Source organism: Gorilla gorilla, chromosome 15 (assembly GCF_029281585.2).
Source record: "Gorilla gorilla gorilla isolate KB3781 chromosome 15, NHGRI_mGorGor1-v2.1_pri, whole genome shotgun sequence".
NCBI lineage: Eukaryota > Metazoa > Chordata > Mammalia > Primates > Hominidae > Gorilla > Gorilla gorilla.
Window position 1 is genome coordinate 83,636,588 of NC_073239.2, and position 21,759 is coordinate 83,658,346.

At 35.5% G+C, this 21,759-nt stretch overlaps 1 protein-coding gene and 1 pseudogene across 15 annotated transcripts in view; both read left to right on the top strand.

The window, feature by feature from the left end:
- The window catches only part of GPHN (gephyrin), a 674,811-nt gene that overhangs the window by 241,167 nt on the left and 411,885 nt on the right, over window positions 1-21,759 (top strand). The gene's annotated exons all lie outside the window — the stretch shown is intronic.
- LOC109029518 (probable ribosome biogenesis protein RLP24) lies at window positions 8,758-10,474 on the top strand (annotated as a pseudogene).

The following is a 21,759-nucleotide window of genomic DNA, read 5'->3' on the forward strand; positions in this document are numbered from 1 at the left end:
ACTTTTCCTCTGCAGTTTCCTCACCTCTCTCAGCCTTCATAGAATCGGAGAGAATTAGGGCCTTTTTCTGGATTAGGCTTTGGCTTAAGGAAATGTTGTGGCTTCTATCAAGACCACTCAGACTTTCTCCATATTAGCAATAAGGCTTTCTCTCTCTTGTCATTTGTGTATTCACTGGAGTAGCACTTTTAATTTTTTTCAAAAACTTTCCCTTTGTATGCACTACTTGGCTTTTTGCCATAAGAGAAGGTTATCTCAGCTTTTGACATGCTTTCTTCTCTAGCTTATTCATTTCTAGCTTTTGATTTAAAGTGACAGATATGTGACTCTTCCTTTCACTTGAATAGAAACCACTGTAGGGTTATTAATTAGCCTAACGATGTTGTTGTTTCTCAAGGAATAAGGAGGCCCAAGAAGAGGGAGAGAGACAGGAAAATGGCCAGCTGGTCGAGCAGTCAGAACACACACATTTACTGATTAAGTCCCCTGTCTTTTTTTTTTTTTTTTTTGAGACGGAGTCTTGCTTTGTCGCCCAGGCTGGAGTGCAGTGGCGCGATCTCGGCTCACTGCAAGCTCCACCTCCCGGGTTCACACCATTCTCCTGCCTCAGCCTCCCGAGTAGCTGGGACTACAGGCGCCCACTACCACGCCCGGCTAATTTTTTTTGTATTTTTAGTAGAGACGGGGTTTCACCGTGTTAGCCAGGATGGTCTCGATCTCCTGACCTCGTGATCCGCCCGCCTCGGCCTCCCAAAGTGCTGGGATTACAGGCGTGAGCCACCGCGCCCGGCCAGTCCCCTGTCTTATATGGGCTCAATTGATGTTGACTCCAAACAATTACAAGAGTAATATCAAAGATTAATTATTACAGTTTACAATAGCAGACATGATATTAATGAAAAAGTTTTAAATACTACGAGAATTACTAAAACGTGACACAGACGTGAAGTGAGCACATGCACTTGGAAAAATGGCCCCAGCAGACTTCCTTGACATGGGTTGCCAGAAACCTTCAGGTTGTGAAAAGCCCAATAAAGCGAAGCACAGTAAAAAAATGTGTTTCTTAAACAACAAGACTATAATGGACAAGAAAGAGCTGAGACTAGAGACAGGAGACCAACATGTTTATCTAAGTCAGGAATCCTAAAGTGAAGCAGTAGGAGTGGTTAAAAAAAAAAAAAGAGAGAGAGAAGAGAGATTGATTTAATAAATAATTGTAATATAGAATTGGTAGCATTGAATCCTGATACACCCACAGAAAATATATACAAACGTGTTTAAATAATGAAAATTTATGGTAGATTCTGTTATTGGCCCTGATTTTCAACCATGTCCGTCAAAGCCCTTTGCCATATAATTTTTTAGGAACCCACTGTTGGGGGTGGAGTGGACTTCCTTGCCTTATGAATTTGTATTTGACCACTTAACTTGTTGTTACCAATGGATAGAGCCCCTGGGTATATACTTACTCTCTTGTACATCTACCATGCAATAAGAATATGTGTGACAGTATTTTGGTGTCAGGAGAAGGGTGAGAGATACATGGGGGAGAGCTACCCCCAGGCCTGGACCAGATAATTCTTCAGTTAGCCATGTACTCATGAATGAACCCAGTTGAGCCCAGCCTGGAGCAGCCATTTTTTAAGCAGTGCACAGATTTAGGATAAATAATAAGTTATGATTGTTTTAAGCCCCTGAGTTTTAGGGTGGTAGTCATAGCTAACTGATATAAAGTTTCTATTCTGCCAAAAAAAAAATCATTTTAAAGAAAGTTATATTCTATTATATTTTCACACATCAATTGATGTGAAAACAAAATATAATCAACTGATCCAACAGGAAAACTGCTTGCATTATTGGTTTTATTTATTAGACTGCCTTAATGAAGCAATCACGCAGCTAGAAAGGGAAAAATAAAACTAATATTTATAAAAATAGCTTTATTGAGATATACCTTATATACCATAAAATTTACTTATTTTAAGTGCACAATTCAGTGATTTTTAGGATACTTATTTTTGCCACTGTCACCACAGTGTAATTTCAAACATTTCCATCATCCCAAAAGAAATCTCTGTGCCCATTACCAGTCACTTTTTTTCTCTCCCACCTCCAGCTTAAGACTGTGTAACCACAAATCTACTTCCTATCACTATGGATTTGCCTATTCTAGACTTTTCATAGCAATAGAATTATACAACATATAGGGATTTTTGTGTTTAGCTTTTTTCACTGAGCATTTTTTTAAGGTGCTTCTATATTGAAGCATGTTTTAGTAGTTCTTTCTTTTTTATTTCTGGATAATAATCCATTATCTGAGTTTATCACATTTTGTTTATTTATTCATCAGTTAATGGATATTTGAGTTCTCCACTTTTTGTCTATTATCAATAATGGTATGAACATTCATTTACAAGTGTTTGTACAAACATTATGTTTTTATTTCTCTTAGATAAGTACTTAGTTGTAGTAGAATTTCTGGGTCATATGGTGACTCTGTCTTCAGCATTCTGAGAAACTTAAAGTTTTCCAAAGTGACTGTGCCATTTTACACTCCCACCAGAAATTTATGAGGGAAAACTGATAGTAATTTAATTATACTGAATATTCAATTTATACTACTAGTGACTTTCGTATCATAATACAGAATGACAATAACTATATATAAAAGATAATAATCAGATAATCTGAAAATAATAAAACTGTGAAATGTACTTCTCTCTATAGTGAGTCATATGTGTAAGTTATGCAACAGGTGAAGAAATGTGTAAGATAGGCCTTTTAAAACACAATCTTAAATCTTATTAAGGTTTTCTAGAGTAATATAAATAATGCAATAATAGAAATAAGATCTACTTATTTTCTACTATTCTGTAAAATTATTAAATAATTAAATTTTCTTTCTATGGTAATCTTGTTACACCAAGCTCACTTTGTACTATTGTGCCTATACAGAAATTACACTAATTTTTTCTCCATTAAAAACATTAAAATAGCCTTTTGACTTTTATAGACTTCAGAGAAGTTGTCATTATATCTCAAGTGCTATGAATGTGAACTGTGGGAATGTGAACTTTACTAAGAATCAATTATATAGCCTAAGTTGGTGTTTTATATTTGTTTTTCCTGCACTTTTATGGAAACCTGTAAAATATGTTAACATTGAACTATTTGGTCTTATTTAGACAATATTTTATCTTACAATGCTGTATGATGAAATCCTGCATTCAAATAAAACATTAATCAGCAGAACTTAAATAAAAATATATGACTGTTAATTTTGTAGTCTTCCTACTTGCTTAGAAATTAAATTTCTAATAAATCTTTGTCTCTGATTTTGTGCAAAACAATGCTATTGGCTGGTGACTTCACTGTCTAAGAATATGGATTTATAAAGGTATAGAGAGTATCGGTTATATAGAGGTATCAGGTAAAGTTCATGCAAGCCAAATATTTTTAAGTATTCAATGGTGTTTTCTTGTAGGAATTAAATGTATTTATTAGCTTGACTTTACTGACCATGTTTGCTTAATATTAATCTATTAGAGCATAACTGCATAACATGGGTTTTAAATGAAGCTTGCTGTTACTCTAAATTTATGTCACAAATCTGGCTCTGGGAAATTTTTCAAGTTTGTCTCAGTGCTTTAAGCCTTATAAAAATGAGCAAGTAACTCATAAATAATAGACAGTTCCTCAGAAGTCATTTAAAGTGCACTCCTTTTATTGGCAAAATTTCCATATGTTCTTTGGCTCTTTGAGATGTAGACTCTGTAGAGCTATTTAACTACCATTATTTTCTGGTGATTTTTTTCAGGTACCTTTCTTTATGATTTATGGTTCTGTAAAATCTTACATCAGTGTGTAGCTAGAATTATTTAGTCACATATTTTTAAATAATTTTAAAATTTCGTAAAAATTCCTGTGACCCATGAACATCATCAACCAATGTTATGAGATAAAATACTTCCCTCCCCAAATTAGAATGCTTTTCTTTCATATATTTCAAGCGTGAGTCAGAATTGGAAAGGTACTAATTTAAATGCATTGTGCTTTCTCTAAAGTGGACAAAAGGAAAATAATAGTTAATAAGAGAGCTTTCTAGCATGGTACCAAATAAACATTTGGGCTGGTGAATGAGCAAGAGAAGTACGGGGTAATCCACTTGTCCTGACTTTCAAGAGTTTTCTCCCTGCCAACTTACCACATTTGTAATTAATTAATATTTGTGCATTTATCTGCTTAATGTCTTCCTCTCTTTATTATAAGTTGTATAAACACAAAGATTGTCTATCTTATTCTCTCCTTTACCTCTAACCCCAGGATATTGTGGGGCACATGGTAGAAGTTGCTCAAAAAAGTTTTTGTTGAATATATTCATGAATTTGAATGTTTTGCCCTACAAATTAACTTTAAAAGTACTTATGGAGTACATGCCGATTTAATAGACATATAATAAATATGAATATTCATTGCATGTGTACATGTCAATATTTAACAGCTATCATTTATTTAATGCTTTTTTTCAGCTTTACAAAGTGCCCTAACATATTTTTTTAAATGTTTGTTGCTCACAGTAATCCTGTGAGGCATATGATGATATTGCTGTCGTTCCTCCATATCCACAGGTTTCTTATCTAAACCTGTGGTTGTGTAGGCAGGGGCGCAACTGTGCTTTGCATCCACAGATGTGGAGGGCCAACAGAACTCGAGCATCCTCTGCATTTTGTATCCACAGTGGTCCAGGAACCAATCCTCCACGGATATGGAGAGTCAACTGCATTTCCATTTTATAGGCAAGCAATATGGAGTTTAGATTAAAAAAAATTATTTGCTCCAAGAACACATAAGTTTTTAAGTGATCAATCCTGGACTTGAATCATTTTTTTTTACTGTCTTTTGGATGGCAACATTAACTTTGTACCGTATACCTAGTTCTTCATTAATTAAGAGATGGTTACAAAATTAAGATACATATAATTGTCATAAGATCCTCAAATAAATAAATGCTTTTGGTTATTTTACATGTGCTGAGAATAGTAGTCACCTTTGATAATGAGAATGAAGTATAATAAATCTAGGTTATGATGTTTATTTAAGTCTGAATCATGTAAAACAGAACAGGCATACTTCTAAACTAATTCTGTTAGACAGAAATAGAAATCCCTGACAATTAATGAAGTAGCACATAGTGGTCTTTGAATTACCTAAATTAGTTATTTTCTTACATATCCCACAGATACTTGAGTTCAGCTCATTAAATTTTCTATTATTTCATTAAAACCAATGCAGTTACCGGTAATAGGGGAGTGAAAGGAGAAGGAAATTGTGTAGAGCAAGATACTTTATTTGAGAGTGGTTATGTATGAGGTGGTGGAGGTGGGGAATCCAGGAAAACCATGGAGTTATGAAAAAATGAAAACTCATTGGTATATTTTATTTGAACTAAAGTTGATACAATCTCCAAGAACTAGAAGTATTTATTACATAAAATCATCTTTTTCAAAAGTATATGTAAACCTTAATTGCTGTCAGAAAAATATGCACAATAGTGTGTATACTTGCATTAAAAAGGGATATATATATATACACACACACACACACATACATACACACACAAATATAAATGGGAGATATAAGTGCAATTGCATTTATTGATTGATTGAGACCAATTCTCACTCTGTCACCCAGGCTGGAGTGCTGTGGCACGATCTTAGCTCAGTGCAGCCTCCACCTCCTGGGTTCAAGCGATTCTCCTGCCTTAGCCTCCTGAGTAGCTGGGATAACAAGCGCGTACCACCCTGTCCAGCTAACTTTTGTATTTTTAGTAGAGACAGGGTTTCACCATGTTGGCCAGGCTGGTCTCAAACTCCTGGCCTCAAGTAATCTGCCCACCTCAGCCTCCCAAAGTGTTGGGATTACAGGCGTGAGCCGCCACGCCTGGCTGCAATTGCTTTTATATGCACAGAGGGACACATAAAAATCTGGTTGGCAGGGTAGGGAGGAAAACTTTTTACTGTATGCACTTCCCTAACATTACAGTTATTTTTACCATGTGAATGTGTTGTGGTCTTTCTGCTCCTTAATTCAGCTAGGTCCAAGTCTTTTCTCACAACCAGGAAGAATTAGGCAGGCATGTGGACACTGTACAGTGAGTGGAATAGAATTTATTAAGTGAAAGGAAAAATTCTCAGCCAAGAGGGGATGTGGTGGGGAGGGGTGTTTCCCCCACCCAAAGGTGGGAAAATTCCCCATGTAGCTGGTCCTGGGCCTTTTATGGACTTAGAATGGGGAGTATGTGCTGATTGGTTTGTGATTATGCAAAAAAGGTTAAAGTGAAGACACCAGTCAAAGGTGGGCACGACAGTGTAGAAAACCAATTAGGAAAGGGTAGGTATATATAAAATAGGTGAAGGTGGGCATCAGTCAGAGGAAAGGCTGCCAAACAGGGAGACAAGTTATCAATCCAGTCCAAAAATTAAACTTGTCGCTTGGCTTTCAGGCTTTAAACTGTCTTTGGCTTGAAAGTGGGATTTCACAGGGGACCCACCCCCTATCTGCCTAGGCATTTGGCTGCCTCCTATCACTCTTAATTTTCCCCCTCTGAAAAGGTACCTCTAACTGCCATTAGAATAGGAATGGAGACGATCTTAACTGCTTTCTGCTGATACAGGGCACTGTTTGGGGAAAATAGCAGTCAAATCTCCCTCAGAGGCTTGTCTAAGGATCCCCAGTAAAAGGGAGCCATCGTTTGAAGCTACAGTTGCATGACCATTTTGAGTTTGATGGCCTGAAGGTGAGAAGAGAGAAACTGGGTTATTAGAAGACATGTATCAAAATGAAAAAAGGAGGTAAGGACAGCTTAGAAATCCTGAGGCTGCCACCATGCCAGGATAACTGATGGCTATAGTTGTACCTGCTAAGGTTTGGGTGCATGGGGCTTGGCTTTGGTTAGCTCCCTTGGCCTTATTTTCCCAAAGAAACCTCCGGGTTATGGGCACCCCATTTATTTCTATCACCTGGCAGGATTTGCAGGATAATTGCTCAGAACTAGAATATTGATCCAGATTTTTACTTTACCCATCCCTCTGTTTCTTGTGAGCTGCAGCCAGAGACCACTGTTTGGTTCACAGGGTTAGTCTAAAACGTAGGCAAAAACTTAAAAACAAATAATGAGATTAGAATTTAATGGCAAGTGTGTATGATAAGTTTTGAAACATAATTTTTCTCTCTCTAGTCCTCATTTTTGTCAAAAACAAATCATGATAGGACTGCGTTGTTTGCAAAATAAATTTTAATCTTATACTTGGCTTGAATATTTGCATAAAGTGCAGCAAGAATAATTATTTTTCACATAAGCTTTTAAAATTGGCTTTGATGGAACTCTGTTCCACAAGGAATCTCAGATAAGACTTTCTTAAAGCCGAGCCCAGCCGTGGGTTTCTACCCTCAAATGCCTGTGAGTTGGGTAAATTCCACTCTTGAGGTCCCAAGATAACTTGGGGTTCCTGGGTCTATTAGAAAGTGACATTCTTTACTCACCACAGGTTAGGAACCCTGTACAGGGACTGTGTAGACAAGGTATGAGGCCAGTTTTCCCAAGGGGCTCTGCAAGTCAAGCTTGATTCCTTAAAGGAAGGCATAACCTTCTACTCAAAGCCTTGGTAAAACAACCAGTTTCTCTAATTGTGTCCTGTTGCAAAAGAAAATGGATTCTTATTGCACTGATGCAAATAACAATATTACCATAAGTTAAACATACTTACTGTTGTTGGTTTAAAGTCTTTTTTATCTGAGGTAAGAATAGCAACCCCTGCTCTTTTTTGTTTTCCATTTGCATAGTATTTCTCCAGCTCTTTACTTTAAGCCTGTTGGTGTAACGTGAAATGGGTCTGTTGAAGATAGCAGAGGGATGAATCTGGTTTTATTATCCAACTTGCAACTCTGTTACTTTTAAGTGCAGCATTTAGACTGTTTACATTCAAGGTTAATATTGATATATGAGGCTGCTTTGATCATATGGTGAAGTTGTTAGCTGGTTGTTTTGTAGTTTCCATTGTGTGACTGCTTTATAGGGTCTGTGCACTGTATACATAAGTGAAATATGTAATATAACTAATTAAAATCAAATGTTGAAAATTTAAATTAGAGAAACTTCTGAATTATAGTTTTTGCATATTTTTAGAATAGATTTATTATTTTACATGTATACAATTGCTAAGATAATCACAGGCCTCTGTTTAAATTATTGCTTTCTCAGAGGTTAAATAGCACCACCAAATCTAAAGTTGTTTTCATGCATTATGTCACATCATCCTCTTTATAATGTTTTCTTTACAGCACTTACAATATTTGAAATTTTCTACTTATTCATTTACTACCCATTTCCCCCGGTTGAATATAAGATCCATGAATACAATTACTATATGTGTTTTGTTAACTTTCTATCTAGCACATGAAATAATGCCTAGCACATAATAAGTTCTCAGTGAATATTCAGTGAAAGAACAAAAGTGTTTAGAAGTATTATTTTAATAAATAGATTAAATTTTAGTAGTGTTTCAAGAGTCTTTATAATCTTTAGAGAGCCACAGTGTTTCCTGTGTAGTTTAAAAATTACTCTGTAATCTTGTTTAATTATGTTTTGCACTCTTTGTATATCGTAAGAGGTTAATTTATATGAGGTCTGTCAAATTGTCATATAATCTATAAGTTTTTAATGAATGTTTATTGTATCCATATTATATGAAATAATTAAAATGGGTTGGTGGAGGCCCACACTTGTTCAACAGGCATATCGAGAAGTGTTATTTCTGTTCGGGGCCCATCTACCCTGGCCACAGCATGATGTTCATCCACAATGATTGCAAGATGTTCAGATTTTGTAAATCTAAATGTTATAAAAACTTTAAAAAGAAGGATAATCCTCGCAAAGTTAGGTGAACCAAAGCATTCCATAAAGCAGCTGGCAAAGCGCTTATAGTGGATAATTCATTTGAATTTGAAAAACATAGAAATGAACCTATCAAATACAGAGAGAGCTATGGAATAAAAGTATTGATGCAATGAAGAGAGTTGAAGAGATCAAGCAGAAATGCCAAGCGAAATTTATAATGAACAGATTGAAGAAAAAGAGCGACAGAAAGTTCAGGATATCAAAGAAGTCAAGCAAAACATCCATCTTATCCGAGCCCCTTTTGCAGGCAAAGGGAAGCAGTTGGAAGAGAAAATGGTATAGCAGTTACCAGAGGATGTGGATATGGAAGATGCTTCTTAAAAATCTCTGTAACCATTTCTTTTATGTATATTTGAAGATGCCCTTTGGAGACTTGGAACTGCTAAATTATTAGTTTATTTTTTACATAGGTCACTTAAATGAAAAGTGATTAATATATCTTTCCTACATTTCCATCTACAAAACATCAGATATTACGGATATTAGATTGCATCTCAGTGCTAAATTTTCACTGATAGATATACTTAATGTAAATCATGAAAACTCTACTTATAACTATAGAAGTGAATTGTGGATGTAAAATGGTTATGCCATTTGTATAATGGCACTAGGCAGCATTTGTATAATAACTAGTGACAAAAATTCATGGCTAGTGATAAAATATTATTTACAGTAAAATATTCCCTTTATTAATATTATAGAAGGGGGGATACAACAAGAAACTAACAATTTGTATGACAGTGTCAAATATTATTTTGATTTTAGTATTTCCTGTTTTCGTTTATTTGCATCTTAGAAGAGCATAATGACATTGTTTGATGAAGCTTAATTATGCTGCACTGCTTTGACCTGGTTTAACCCTTCTGATAGGTAGTTGTGGATGTTGGGGATGAGAACTGAATAATCTTTGCCTGGAGTGACACTACACTCTAGAATTTCCACTTTGGAGAAATACTCAGTTCTTTTTTTTTTTTTTGAGACGGAGTCTCTTTCTGTGGCCCAGGCTGGAGTGTAGTGGCATGATCTCGGCTCACTGCAAGCTCCGCCTCCTGGGTTCACGCCATTCTCCTGCCTTAGCCTCCCGAGTAGCTGGGACTACAGGCACCCGCCACCACTCCCAGCTAATTTCTTTGTATTTTTAGTAGAGACTGGGTTTCACCGTGTTAGCCAGGATGGTCTTGATCTCCTGACCTCGTGATCCACCCGTCTCGGCCTTCCAGAGTACTGGGGAGAATACTCAGTTTTAACTTGTGATTCCTGGTAGAGCATACTTTATTTTTCTAGCCTAGCAATGATGTAGAAGCAGAGGAATCCCAGTGCCTTTTAAAAGTTATTATGTGGTTTTCTTTTAAAAAGCTCCTGTTTTTGGAAAGTAGAATTTATGGGTACACCATCTGTTCATTATTTGCACATAAAATAAAACCTTTTGAAAGGTAAAAAGAAAAAAAAGAATTACAATGGAATTTTACTAGTGTTCATTAAAAATATGACCACTAAATAAAACTGCAAATAAGAGAAATGGCATATTTCTAAATAAAGGCTTCTAATTAATATACTAATTACCAATGGTTCATGTCAGAATGTTAAAGCTCTTGAAAGATTTCCTAATTTGCTTCTTTGTAAACTACTTTCTCTTTAAGAATTATGTAAGGCATAATAATACAAACTGATTATATTCCAGTGGCCAACCTATGTGAAAGTTCTTTAAAATGAGGAATATATTATGGTCGATATCTTTAATGATAATTACCTTTCCATGGTGTAAAATCTGAAGAACAATCTTGTCTTTATGACAGCATTTATATATGAAAATTTAATTCTAAGAAATATATGGATTTGCAGAGAAGTGTCACATAGTAAAAAAAAAAAAAAGTCTGGGCTCTGGGATGACATTGTTCTAAGTAGCAGACTGTTTTCTGTTCATAACCTTGAGCAAGTTAACTTTTCTGAACCTCAGGTATAGTGCTGAAACAGTATATGTAAAAATGCCTAACACAATGCCTATTAGAAATGCTCAGTAGATTCTAATTCTCTTTTCTTCCCGAGTAAAGTGAAAGCAAAGACTCTTCTCAAAAGTATGGTGGCCACATTTACCAAAATAGTAGAAAAAAAGAATGGTGAGGTAAAAAGGTACCCATTTAACCTCACTAAGGATGACTGTATTTACCAGTGTTAAACGGGGGAGTTTCTAATCAAAGGCTTTTAGGAATCAATTTTGACCATATTTTAAAACAATAGCTACATTTATTTTCCAAAACTATTTTGGTCTTTAAGTCATAGATTATATGGTAATATAAATCAGAATGTCTTCTATCTTCAATTTTGGCTAAAGGCAAATAATAATGCCTAACACTTATTTACATGCATACTATATACTGTCAGCCGTCCACATCTGTGGGTTCCTCCGTATCCGTGGGCTCCACATCTGTGAATTCAACCAACTGCAGATCAAAAATATTTAGAGAAAGACAATAAAAGTAATAAAAAATACCATATTACAACTATTTATATAATATTCATATTGTATTAGGTATCATAAGTAATCTAGAGATGATTTCAAGCAGGGTTCCCCAAACCCTGGGCCATTGAACAGTAGTGGTCCATGGCTGGTTGGGAACCAGGTCACACAGCAGGACGTGAGCGGCAGACATGTGAGCAAAACTTCATCTGTATTTACAACCACTCCCATTACCGCCTGAGCTCCACCTTTTGTCAGATCAGTGGCAGCATTAGATTCTCATAGAAGCACAAACCCTATTGTGAACTGCACATGTGAGGGACCTACGTTGTGTGCGCCTTATGAGAATCGAATGCCTGAAGATCTGCCACTGTCTCCCATCACCCCCAGATGGGACTGTCTAGCTGCAGGAAAACAAGCTCAGGGTTCCCACTGATTTTACATTGTGATGACATGTATAATTATTGCATTATATATTACAATGTAATAAGAATAGAAATAACGTGCACAATAAATGTAATGCATTTGAATCATCACAAAACCATGCCCCCAACCCCCCAATCCTTGGAAAAATTGTCTTCCATGAAACCAGTTCCTGGTGCCAAAAAGTTTGGGAACCACTGATTTAAAGTATATGATGGGAGGATGTTCGTGGGTCACACACAAATACTGTGTCTTTCTATATAAGGGACTTGAGCATTAGTGTATGTTGTTATCTGCAGGGGGAGGGAAGGTGTTCTGAAACCAGTCCCTCAAGGATACCGAGGGAGGACTGTACCAAGCACTGTTCTGTAAACTTGGCCTAGATTAACTCATATAGTTAATCCTATATGGTAGGTTTTTTTTTTTTAATCATTTTACGGATCAGGAAACTGATGCAAGATGAATTAAGAAAACGTGCCTAAACTTACACAACAAATACGTGCCAGGTCAGGGCTGAGATTCTGATCTAGGTAAACTGACTCTAGATTTTATGCTTTTAACTTTCACACAGTATTCTGAGATAAATCCAGAGAAGTGGTACAAACTTGAAACAGGTCTAAAAAGTTAAGCACAGAATGGATTGAGACCTTTAAAAAGCTGAAGGAAAAATATAGAGAATAACATCTGTAGCTATATATCATCAAGAAAAATCAGTAAATCTATTGTATAGAAATAATAGCACAAATTTAAAATATAAAGATAATATAATTACTTATTGTACATGATTAGTATTCTAAGTTTAAAATATAATAAAAATTAAAGAATTACTTGACTTTTTAAAAACTTTTTTCTTTTGCCCTCCTGTGAGGACAGTCATTATTATTTTAAAAAAGAAGATAATCATGTTTAATAGTTGAGCATGTATGCACTTAGTTGCTTTAAATGATTTAAAAATACTATCAACCTGAACTGCTATATATCCAGATAATTAAAAAATGAAAAATAACATGTGATGTCAGAACCACTGTTAATCTTTTAGAAATCTGTTGATTATCTTTGAGTAAAAAGAACAGAAGGGTGAACCTTGATTGACCACTTCCCATTCTTTCTGATGTGAGAGGGTATCTCAAGTCAAAAAAGAACAGGTACTGACAAGGTTGCACAGAAAAGGGAACACTTATTCACTGCTGATGGGAGTGTAAATTAATTTGCCCATTGTGAAAAGCAGTGTGGCAATATTTGAAAGAAAAAACAGAATTACCATTTGACCCAGCAATTCCATTATTGGATACATAACCAAAGGAATATAAATTCTTCTGCCATAAACACACATGTATATGTAAGTTCATTGCAGTACTATTGACAATAACAAAGACATGGAATCATCTAAATGCCCATCAGTGGTAGACTGGATAAAGGAATGAGAGCATGTCTTTTGCAGCAGCCTTTGGAGCCAGAGGCTATTATGTTAAGTGAACTAATGCAGGAACAGAAAACCAAATGCCGTATGTTCTCACTTATAAGTGGAAAACATGGAGTACACATAGATTCAAAGACAGGAGCAACAGACAGTGGGGCCTACTTGAGGGTAGAGGGTGGGAGGAGGGAGTGGAACGAAAAACTACCTATTGGGTACTCTGCGTATTACCTGGGTGACAAAATAATCTGTACACCAAACTCCCATGACGCACAATTTACCTATATGACAAACCTGCACATGTACTACTGAAACAGAAAAAAAAAAGAATGAATGTACACTATGATGGAAAAGCTGTATAATTTATTATCTACATATAGTCATCTATTTAGAATGAAATATATATCTAGATAATTAACTTCAGCTGATATGTACTAGTTCTTCATTTCAATATTTCTTATTCAGGAATTGATTAAATAGAGACTCCAGTTCCACCTGTGGTGGAGTAGCTTCTATGAAAACTAGCTAGAATACATAAAACAATTGTTTGAAGGAATTGGAGAACAACCAGTTTAAGCAGGACTTGAGGGATAATGGTTCTTGGGAGAACAGAATAGAAGAACTGGAAGTGAACTCCACATTTACCCTAACTTTTTCCCTGAGAGCATTTTTCAATTCCTAGTGTGGAAGACTGGAGTCCAAGTGGAAAATGACAATCTTTCTGTCATTAGCCAACTTTAGCCAACTCTTAAGATGCGTATCTATATGTACAAGTTGAAATTCCAGGAAATTCATCAATAAACAGAATTTGAGTGTCTGAACAAGTTAGCAGAGATTTCAGGAGGTGCATGGGACTAAGAAGAAAGGCTGAATTTTAAGCCCTGCCAAGGCAGAAGGGCCTTGGTAAACTTCATTGGAACCCTAGAAGGACTACACTTTAGGAGTGAAGGCAAAATACTGAAAAAAAGAGAAAAACTATAGTTTTAGATATTTACTAGTTACTCATTGCATTTAGATATGTTGAATGAAACACTAGACTCACAAAAACAGAGTAAATGAACAGACAGTTCATTAGAAAACGCCACATTGAAATACAGAAAAATGAAAGGTAAAACCAAAGGAACCTAAGATACGTATGGTAAAAATAACTGACATTTGTGCAATATTCCCAAAAGAAGGATGGATAGACAGAATGATATAGAAACAATATTTGAAAAAAATACTGATTGAGAATTTTGTAAAATTGAAAGCATCAAAGCAAAAATTTAGGAAGCAAGATAAATTTTATATGCACATGTGTTTGTGTATGTATATATACACATACATACATATGTGCAAACACACACAAAGCCAGGTATACTATAGTCAAGCTGCTGCAAAACAAAGAAAAAATTTCATTAATCTTGCCTCTGCTTCCAGTCTTTTTAGAACAGTGATTTTACCAACTATAGTTTTCTTTCCTAAGTCCGTTATTTCCCCCCATTTTTAAAAAAACTTAGCGTCCCTGTTGATGGCTTTCAATATAGTTAGCTTGTCAACTTCTTGGTCCTAATCCTCTCCTCAAATTCCACCTTTGTCTTTATAAGTAGAGTTACTTCATATAAGCTTTTAATTTTTCAAACTATGTGTTAAAAAAGAAAAGTAATATGAAAGAAAAGATTTATTTAAAATATTTCAAGATGCCTGTTACGCATTTCTACTCATTATATTCACTCTCTGTAGTAAGTATATAAGACTAAAGACTTGAATCTATAATTCCCTTAGTTAGTCCCCTCAGACTTCTAATGGGAAGAGGCTCCCTAGGACTTCTAAGGAAGGACAATGGGCTGTCCTTCCCCTGAATTTCTTTAATTTTTAAATTGCTAGTCACTAGCCCTGTATATTTTTCCCTGGTACTTTTTCAATTTCTAATCCAGGCTGCCAAGGAGTACTAGAGAGATTATCATCCTTTCTATTTGTTCTATTGCAGACTCACTTTTTGAACAGAAAAAAAAAAAAAAGGAAAAGAGGGAAAATGAAGAGTGAAAACAGTGAAAAATTCTGGGATTGAGCCTAGAGAAGTAGAAAGTGTTTTATCAGTAACTTCTGTCTTCTTAGTAAGACAGAGGGCAAATTTATCTGATATAGGTATGTGTTATAAGCTTAGGGGGAAAATGGAAATTTGGAATTGCTATCAGAATACATAGAGTAATTGCTTTCAGAATAAACGGAATAGTTGCTACTCATGCCAGTAGATGTGTGAGCCAGCTACAAAGATAATCAGAAGAGTTGTCAAGTATCAATCATGTCCAAGCCACAGTTAAATAGCATACATTTATAATAAATTATATCACTGATTCCCAGCAACATACAACAATGTTTGTATGTAGTAAGTGCTCAAAGGATTATTAAATAATTGCAGTTATCAATAGTGTATCTGAGATGACTAAGCAGACTAAAGAAGAGAATACTTGCACATATCAGGAAAAGATCTAATAGTCATAATGAATAGTGTTTTACGAATTGCCAACAAAAGTTCAAAACAATATAAATAGTACACAAATGAAAATTTTTATTCATAAATATATGGATCTATTTGAAGAATTTGGAGATAACTCAGAGGAAAACCTCTAAAATATACAAAGATTTAGAAAACCAAATTTATGAGGAAGATTAAAGTTAACTGGGAATTTTTAAGTTACTAAAGATAAAACTGAGTAATGATCTAACCAACTAGTATACAGAGTTGGTATATATGGAAAGGAGTATGGCCATCTGTTTGGTATATACATGCAAGACAGAGCAAAATAACATCAATATAAATTGCAAAATGAGGGATTTTTAAAATTATCCTAATGGAAAAAAAGTATATGGCATGAGAAATTAGAATAGATTACCAGATGATTATAGAGAAGATAATCTCTCTTTTAAGTTATTGAAAACAAATTGATTTTTAAAAATTCTATTTCATACCTGCTTTATTCTAAACACTAGGCCAAGTTTTGGAACACAGAAATGAATAGCTGACACTATTCATGACTTTTCAATATTCTGTAGGAAAAGAGCTATATGAGCAGTGACTTTGAAAGCAGGACTTTTTATGATGATAAAAGGATCAATCCATTAGGCATACATGACAATTATAAACATACATGTACCCAAAAACAGAGTTTCAAAATACATTAAGCAAAAACTGGCAGAATTAAAGGGACAGACAGACAATTAAACAATAATAGTTGGGGGCTTTAGTACCCCACTTTCAATAATGGATAGAAAAACTTTTCAGAAGAACAAGACATTATAGTCCAGAGTTATACAGTAAAACCATAGAAATAGGTACTCAGTAAAGGTAGAATATAGGAGTTTATTTCTAAGCATTCATGGGGTGAAGGATGCATTAAGGGAATAGAAGATGAATGTTTGAAACAACTCCTCAAGATAATTGACTAGTCATCTAGATTTTAAAAGATACGTATACTATATATATAATATACATATATACTTGTCTGCTAGGATCATTAGAGAAGAGCATTTTAGACAGTGTGTAGAAAAATGTGGATATGTGTAAAAATTTGTATCTTTGGGCAGCTATTTGTGACTTTGAATTGTTGAAACTTTAATAAGTATACTGAAGTGGAATAAGGGACGATTGTAATACTGGGACATGAGGCTGAAGAGGTATGATTCTGTCTCAAGACAGTGAAGCATATAGATAATGCTAGAGTACTTACAATAATTACCAATCATCTATGAAATATACCAAATTTTAATTCTAATCTTTCACTTCTTAAAGTGTATGTTAGTCAGGATCTTATCTGATATAGTTTTAAAAAGTATTTTTAAATATTTGATCCTATGTAGAGTTTTTAAAAATTATGTTACCTTTTTTAACTTTTATTTTATGTTCAAGGGTACATGTTCAGGTTTGTTATATAGGTAAACTCATGTCATAGGGGTTTGTTGCACAGATTATTTTGTCACCCAGGTATTAAGCCTAGTACCCATTAGTTATTTTTCTTGATCCTCTCCCTCCTCCCGTCTTCCACCCTCCAATAGACCCCGGTGTGTGTTGTTCCCTTCTATGTGTTCATGTGTTCTCATCATTTAGCTCCTGCTTATAAATTAGAACATGTGGTATTTGGTTTTCTGTTCTTGCATTAGTTCACTTAAGATAATGGCCTCCAGCTCCATCCAAGTCCCTGCAAAGGACATTATCTTGTTCTTTTTTGTGGCTGCATAGTATTTCATGGTGTATATGTATATGTACATTTTCTTTATTCAGTCTACCATTGATGGGCATTTAGGTTGATTCTGTGTCTTTGCTATTGTGGATAGTGCTGTGATGAACATATACGTTGCATGTGTCTTTATGATATAACGATTTATATTTCTTTGGGTATATACCCAGTAGTGGGATTGCTGGATCAAATGAGAGTTCTGTTTCAGCTCTTTGAGGAATTGCCACGGTGCTTTCCGCAATGCTTGAATTAATTTATACTCCCACCAACAGTGTATACATGTTCCTTTTTCTCTGCAACCTCACCAGCATCTGTTATTTTTTGACTTTTTAATAATAGCCATTCTAATTGGTGTGAGATGGTATCTCATTGTGGTTTTGATTTGCATCTCTCTAATGATCAGTGATGTTGAGCTTTTTCTCATGATTGTTGGCTGTATGTATGTCTTCTTTTGAAAAGCATCTATTTATATCCTTTGCCCACTTTTTAATAGAGTTGTTCATTTTCTTCTTGTACATTTGTTGAAGTTCCTTATAGATACTGGCTATTAGACCTTTGTCAGATCCATAGCTTGCAAAAATTTTCTCCTATTCTGTAGGTTGCCTGTTTAATCTGTTGATAGTTTATTTTGCTCTGCAGAAGTTTTTTAGTTTAATTAGATCCCATTTGCCAATTTTTGCTTTTGTTGCAATTCCTTTTGGCATCTTTGTCACAAACTCTGCTCATTCCTGCATCCAGAATGGTATTGCCTAGGTTGTCTGGACCAGAGTTTCTATAGTTTTGGATTTTACTATAATGGTACCTTTAATATTAATGAAACCTATAAACCATGAAAGTTACTGTAGAAAATTGTAACAAGAATCTATTTCAACCCTTCTATTGTGCAATATGTTATATACACATATCACAGCTTTTTACCTTTAGTAGTAACTAAAACGTGCATGTTTATTGATTCTGCATTTGCCACACTATGTTCCATGAAACACTGATATTCCAAAAATATTAATACCGTAGTAGTCCCCCCCATCCACAGTTTCACTTTCTGTAGTTTCAGTTACGTGCAGTCAAGTGCCATCCAAAAATATTAATATTGAGAGAATAAAAATAATAACTTATAGCATATTGTTATCATTGTTTTATTTTATTATTGTTCTTAATCTATTACTGTTAATAATTTAAAAATTAAACTTTATCATAGGTGTGTGTGTGTAGGAAAAAACAGTATGTAGAGAGTTTAGTACTATTTTCAGTTTCAGGCATCCAGTATAGATCTTGGAACATATCCCGTATAGATAAGAAAGGACTGCTGGAAAGATTCAAATGGGATGAATAAAAGGATTCTCAGGCCTCTCAGTTCTTTCACCATCTTTCACCCAATGATGTCCTTCATCCTTCCTAAGCCACTGGCTCCAATGGTCACACCCTAGCTGCTTTCATTACTAATAACTATCACTCCTCTATAACTTTCATTTCGGTTATCACTCTCTTCAGTTGTCACTTCTTTCTATTTAACTCCCTCTAGTAATTCAACTGTGATAAATCTTTGATCACCGTGGACCTCCAATTCTTTTTGATTGGCTCCTTACCTCTTTCATTTCCCTCCTTACCTAGCTTACATTATGTAATCAATCGAATACTCTATTAAACATACCTTTAATTTTCATGTCCTTCTCGTCATATTGTCTTTTCTTGGGTGAATAGTAGCCACCCAGAGATAACAGATAACCCTGGATTAACAAGACATTCTTGAAGAAGTTAACCTGGGAGAACTCGCTCGACCAGTTACCGCACTGGCACGAGGGCAGGTAAATTGCCCAATAGAATAGAATATAGCCAGAAAGAGATCAAGGCATATGTGGATGCTAGACTTATGGCCAAGGTGGCATTGCAAAATTGCAAATTTTTTTTATTATACTTTAAGTTTTAGGGTACGTGTGCACATTGTGCAGGTTAGTTACGTGTGTATACATGTGCCATGCTAGTGTGCTGCACCCACTAACTCGTCATCTAGCATTAGGTATATCTCCCAATGCTATCCCTCCCTCCTCCCCCCACCCCACAACAGTCCCCAGAGTGTGATGTTCCCCTTCCTGTGTCCACGTGATCTCATTGTTCAGTTCCCACCTATGAGTGAGAATATGCAGTGTTTGGTTTTTTGATTGGGTGTCTTCAAACAGAAACACACATAACACAAGTTTATATATCTATCTATTGATGAAAATGTTGTGACCACAGGCTTGCAGCAATCTAAACTTTTATTTCTCCTAGGAGCAGTGGTTCAGTATTAGCTCTTTCAGAGTGTGTGGCAATTTTATAGAAATAACTATTACAACTACTGAGAATTGACTATTTGATATTTTGTAAACTATTGTAAATGTTATCTTTTGAAAATTCCACTTTTGTGAAACAAAAAAATAAACCTTTGTCCTTTAGGAAAAAAAAAAAAAAGACAGATAACCCTGTGTTGACCCTTGACTCCTCTTTTGTCCAAATTCTCAATGTGTATGTAATCCATCATTAATTCCTGTTGATTCTAACCTCTAGAATATATCTTGAAATTATTTACTTTCTCCATCTCCACTGCTACCATTCTGGGAGAAGCCACAGTTAACCATAGGTGGGCCACAGTCCCATCTGATTACTTAGATAGCAGGCCCTGCTTTTAATCTTTGACCTCGTGGTAGGCAGAATTTTGGACTCATGACTTTCACCTGCTTTTGTTACTCCTGTGAATAAGTTATGTTATATAGCAAAAGTGACATTGCAGATGACCTTAAAATAGGGAGGTTATCCCGCATTATTTGGTTGAGCCCAATATAATCACATGAGCCTTAAAAGCAGAGAGAAGGGCAAAAGAGGAAGTCAGAGAGATTGGAAACATCATTTCTTCTTGTCAGATTATTTCAAAGATGTATTCGAATAATGAATAATGGCCAAATTCACAGGTATACGTTTAGCACTATTTCTTCCTGAATAGAGTATTCCCCATCCTAATGACCAATTTCATATTCTTCTTTAAAATAATGAAATTTATCACCTCAGCCCTGTTATTTCTGATATGTGTTTTTAAAAATCAAAGAATTTTTAGAAGAATCAGATATAGTGTGAAAATGAAAATAAATTTTTAAACAAAAAGCAATAATGTATACTTTCAAATAAATTTGGTCTTTAAAACCGTCCCCTTGGTATGTGTACAATTATACAGATACTGTTTGCCCCAATGTTGAAGTTTATTCTAGATATGATTTAATATTTGAGCACATTAGAAAAATTAATGCCTTGCCCTTGAAATCACAGGACTTTTTTTTCCCCCTTCTTCCTTTACTTCCTTCATTGCTGTTTAATCCAGACCATTTCCTTCCTCTACCATTTGGCTCAGTAGCCTAGGTTTTCTGGTCTCCCCAGAGAAGACTGCCGCCGTGCAGACTGAGTGGCATGTAAAGAGCAGAGCTACTCCTACTTTGGGAAGTGCAATGGGGCAGACTTGTCCCATGAAGTGTATGTCAGGAAAAAGATGGCAGGTAATAAGTTCTTTTGCGTGCTTTTCACAGGCTGAAGGCTGATAACATGGGGATAGTTGAGTACCAGAAATATTAGACACAAGAAAATAAATCACTGCCAATAATAGACTTGCTTTCTAACAAATCTTAGGAATTTTTGATTTGGGGAAATCTTTTTTTTTTTTTTTTTTGAGACGGAGCCTCGCTCTATTGCTCAGGCTGGGTTTCAATGGCACAATCTCAGCTCACTGCAACCTCTGTCTCCTGGGTTCAAGCTATTCTTCTGCCTCAGCCTCCTGAGTAGCTGGGATTATGGGTGCCCGCCACCACGCCCAGCTAATTTTTGTATTTTTAGTAGAGACGGGGTTTCACCATGTTAGTCAGGCTGGTCTTGAACTCCTGACCTCGTGATCCTCCCATCTCGGCCTCCCAAAGTGCTGGGATTACAGGCATGAGCCACCGCACCAGATGATTTGGGGAAATCTTTAATAATATTGTTCCTAGGTCGTGACTCTCTTTTGCTTTGGAACTTACACATCACTGATGTAAGAGTTCTTTTTTTTGTTTGTTTTAAAGAAGTGGACTCTCACTGTGTTGCATAGGCTGGTCTCAAACTCCTGGCCTCAAGAAATCCTCTCACCTTGGATTCCAGAAGTGCTGGGATTACTGGCATGAGCCGGTGAACCTAGCCCTGAAGTCAGTTCTAAATATTGTCAAACATAGAGTATTTTACTATCATTGGGCCCTAGATAATCTTTATATTTTGTCATCTTGACTGCTGACATAAG